Raw genomic sequence first — 4,674 nt, 5'->3', positions numbered from 1 at the left:
ACTCCTGTGCAGATTTCGCGGCAGCGAAGCGCCTGTCTCGGCGTCCTCGTCATCGCTGCACATCATCGGTCCGTTATCGGCGCCTTTTGTCTGGCAGGCGACGCGTGGCAGAACCGGGGTGACGGCGGATAACAGCGAACAACCTGACGGGGTGTCCGCGATGCTTGTACGCGGCCGAAAAAACATCGTCCGAGACAGATCGTTGACACGACAGTTCAGATCGCTTCTGGCACGAGCTATAGTAAAAAATACTGCGTTTTATTGACCCCGGATGCTTGAGACCACAGGTTTTTATTGTTCAGGCCCGAGTGAATGGAGCTTCATGTTGTGCACTAGAAGCCATATGGCTTTCAGCACATCATCCGGAAGAGTCCTGTGGTTGCGGAGGGAAAAAGAAAAATGGCGGCACATCACAGAAAATAACTTTTAGGCGTCGTTCTGGACTGTATTTTCACCAAACATGGGCGTTACAGTTTCCGACTATCAAAATGCGCGCACAAATGGTATTGTTTAAGAATCATTACCCTGACCTGGTCGAAAACTGATTCAACCTATTGCCTGTTGGAGCTGCGAAGAGTAATATATTTGTGGCACGAAGGGCCATTTCAAAGGACTTAAGGGTAGCCGCATAAGGCCTGCTTTTAGTTGCGCTGCCCGGCTGGGAGAAGACACTCTAAAGACCGAGCTCACTTTACTTGTTTACATTTTTTAACAAGTGGGGCCGCTACTAGATGTTAGGCCAAAACAATGAAAGGACTGTTCAAAAAAAGCACGAGGAGAGAACTGACAACACAACTATTTCCCTAACGTGTTGCGCACTGCATTACACTCACCCGTGTGTCTGGAACGAACTCGTCTGGAGACAGCAGGTTAAGGTCGTCCAACCACCGCTTCACATAGACGGCGCTCGATGCCGTCCCCATTGGGATGCGGTACGACCTCATAAGCCACAGGTCGAGATTTCGTTTGGTAAGAGGCAGCACCCTGCAGCCACAAATGGTCCACTGCGCCTTGCATCGCTGATCCTCCCACTCGCTAGATGGAAGGCGAGTGCGGGCGGGTTTGTAGCTTTCTCCGACCTGAGAGACTGAGTCTATTTGCAAGGAGCAGCCTTCTTCCGAAACGTCGGCTGCGGTGCATTCCAAAGGCAGTGCGCACTCACTCCGTGGACGCTTCTCCCATCTGTCTGGAAAAGCGGGTACAGGATCATCTGGTGGCGATATCGGGGGCCTTGACTCGAGCGACATGGCCGTGTCCTTAGCAGGTGATGGCGGGGCGACGGGCTCTATATTGGCGTGGCTCTCTGCCCCGATGGAACACGGCGTCTGTAAGCTCCAATGCCGGCGCGTGGAATGGCTCTTCTTCTTCTCATCAGTAAACATGGCGTGGCTCGTTCGATTGATTTCTTCTTTGTCGCTCAACATTGCCCTCCGTCTTTCTCACCCATTTAGTCGGTAAGGGCGCGAATTATCAAGCAAAAGCTACAAACATAAAATATATTAATAATGCGAACGCATTATACGTCCCACTAGGGCGTCCATGGCATAAATTCGCATGATGTTAGCACGCCGGTGTACGCTAGGTCCCACAACACTTGTAAGCGAACATATTATTTGTTCCGCTGTAGTAAGAGCGCGGTGCGCGAACTTTCACCTGCATATACCCATCATCGTCATCGCTCGCCTATGTTCAGAGGATAGCTCGCAGGGTGCCAGGGTGTCCTGTAATCGTTAGTTAATTATGATTTGAGTTTAATGCCGCAAGGGCAGTTAAGGCCAAATAGCGTCACAACAATTTTTTTAGTTTGTGCGATATTAAATGAAATCGGACAGATTGTAATATGTTATAAGGGAGTAATTACTCATTGACGCCCACCCAAGTGAGGTCATACGGCTACGAAGGAAAGCTATACAGCTTTCTCATTTGCTGCGCTTGGGTGGACGTCAATGAGTAATTACTCCCTTATTACAAATCTACTGCACCTTGGGGGATTCCCCTAAACATTTAACCAGCATCGTAATATGTTCTGTATTATAAAACGGTAAAAGCCCAATGTAAACGACTGGAATAACTAAAGAGCATTCCAATATGTTAAATACAGACTAAAATTTGAATTCAATACACGGGGTTTAAACTGAAGCTAAAAGCTGGGTTTTGCCATAGAAAAGAGGCCGAGGAGTGCTCCACCGTGCTCGGCTACAGGGCCCTCTTGTTGGCGCCAGGGTACCCTTTTTTACGAGTTACTCTGACCAAAAAATAAAATTAAATTTCGTATGCGCAATAAAAATTCCAATGGTGTTGAAATAAGGCATGGCTTTGTCGCATGGTATAATGGGGTCATCTCCTAATAGATGTGAAGGACAGAGCGGTATGTGGTATTTATGAAATTTTTCAAAATTTTTTTCTGCGATGAGATTCACAAAACGGAGAGTTAAAGAGAATATGAATCACTGAAGCGGGGCACTACAATGCTCGCATTCATGTGGCTCTGCTCCTAAAAAAAGCATTTCTGCTGGGTGCGTGCGCTCAATTCATAACATTTCGTGTATTACTTCACAAAATCGATTTTTATCTTGGCAATCTCTGCTTTTTTTAAGTTTGGTTTGATCAGGCGCGATCAGTTATTTTGTGCACGGTTCCATTTCAGCTGCTATTTGGACATCAGCGCTCGCTTAACAAGTCCCTTTGTAGTCTTGGCAGGGAATTTTAATTTTGCAAGGATGGTGCTCGGTTCCGTTTCGGCAAGCTCGTTCCCTGAAATCCCAACATGGCTGGGAACCAAACAGAAGTACACGTTGTACCCGTGTATCTCAAGGGTATGCAGCTGTTGGAGGATAAGCAGTAAAAGAGGGTTTTTTGTTTAGAATTAGTCATGGCACTTCTCGGATTCGTGTAAATTACTGAATTTTATGGTTTTCATTGGTTATTTTGCGAATTTACGATTTTTTTTTTTAGTTTTTGACACGTATGGTACATTGCGTAGCTTGCGCTGTCTGTTAGCCCGATGCTTCGTCCAACGACGCTGCATTAGGTCAATAAATGAGATGAACAGAATATGTTGTCATGTGCAGATTGAGGTGCTCATTCGATTTGGTTTGGTTTTATGGGGTTTAACGTCCCAAAGCGACTAAGGCTATGAGAGACGCCGTAGTGGAGGGCTCCGGAAATTTCGACCACCTGGGGTTCTTTAACGTGCACTGACATCCCACAGTACACGGGCCTCTAGAATTTCTCCTTCAAAGAAATTCCCGCGCCGCGGCCGGGATCGAACCCGCGTCTTTCGGGTCAGCAGCCGAGCACCATAACCACTGAGCCACCGCGGCGGCTAGGTGCTCATTCGAGTAATTGAACTGATATATTCGGAATTCTTTGGTTTTTTTTTGCGTGCTGTGTTCATTGTTTTTATCCTCGAGCAGGAAATGGGGGGCTAATTCCAATAAAAAATTCATCTGCAGGCTCATTTCGAATACAAGAGCTTCGAACAAAACCGAGCGGACGGATGGAAGAAGCTTAAGCCCAATGCTGTCCCAACGGTGTTCCCATTCAATGTTCAGATACCTCATAACCTTGGTGTTTGTTGCCATGTTGCTAATCGCCTCGTCGTTTGCATTTGGAAATGTTGCGTGATGAAGTGGTTGGTGAAGTGGTGCGGATACCTATTAAATTTTCTGGTCCGTCTATGAACGCATTTCAAAATTCTGGACGTCAGCTTTTTGGCACAGCGAAATTCCTTCGCCCTGGCCGCCAAACCAGCTTTGGGTTCAAAAAAAAGTGCAATGCTGCAAACATTATATAGCGTGAACAATGCCCCGTTCCTTTCCTTTACTCGACACGCTGTTTAGATAAAGGAATTAGCGCCAGCTTTGCCTAGCCACTCTTTTCCTTGAAGGAGTGTGAAAGCCAGCTGCACCTGACGTTTACGATGGGCCGCCATGATGAAGAGTCCTTTGCAATGGAGAAAAGCTTACTTTCGGAGTTTTGCAAAGGGACCACTATTTTAAATATGTAATGTGCTATCTTTCCTAGTTTATCTCCTTCCAGAATTTCCTAAAGAGCGAAGGCCACCAAGGGACCGAAGTGTGCACGTGCCAGCATTATTCAGTGGTGACGCTGCCGCACAAGGTTCTTCACCAGAAGTGAGAAACGGCCTTCCCTTAAACACGCAAGTATATCCTCGGGCAGATTCATCGTCAGATGGGGTGATAAATGAGACATTGGTGGGTACAGAAAACAGCAATGCTAGTGGGCAACTTACTTCGACCACCACGTATGTACGGCCTAAAGAAACTGCAGTGGTTCGTGCGACCCATCCCTTTGATTCTGAGGCAGCAGAGCTTACGAAGAAGATAGTAGATCTTACAGCAGCCAAATTATGAGCAAACAACACCATATAGAATGAAAGAACACTATCAAAAACTCCAGAAGCTGAATCACGCAAGCTGCAGAAAGACGCAGCTAATTTCTCACGAAATGCGAAGTTTTTAAATCAGGACCAAAATCGTGCCCTTTCTCGGAACAACAATCATGGTAATTCATGGTCAGCGAAAACAGTAAAACAACGTCTAAATATTATATTTGCTGATGGAACCACTGGGTATGAAACGCTCAGAAAGAGCGGCTACCCTCTGCCATCAAGCAGAACGTTAGAAAGAAGAATTCAGAGCCTGAAGTTTC

The 4,674-nt window shown here is 46.4% G+C and overlaps 1 pseudogene; it reads left to right on the top strand.

Annotated features, from left to right (window-relative positions):
• The first annotated feature begins 2,720 nt into the window (after nucleotides 1-2,720).
• On the top strand, nucleotides 2,721-4,429 carry LOC149355122 (uncharacterized; annotated as a pseudogene).
• Nucleotides 4,430-4,674: the final 245 nt, after the last annotated feature.

This window comes from Amblyomma mixtum, chromosome 3 (genome assembly GCF_055824585.1).
Source record: "Amblyomma mixtum isolate Tamu chromosome 3, ASM5582458v1, whole genome shotgun sequence".
NCBI classification, from domain to species: domain Eukaryota; kingdom Metazoa; phylum Arthropoda; class Arachnida; order Ixodida; family Ixodidae; genus Amblyomma; species Amblyomma mixtum.
Note: the sequence above shows the minus strand (reverse complement) of the source record. Positions and strands in the feature narration are given on the sequence as shown.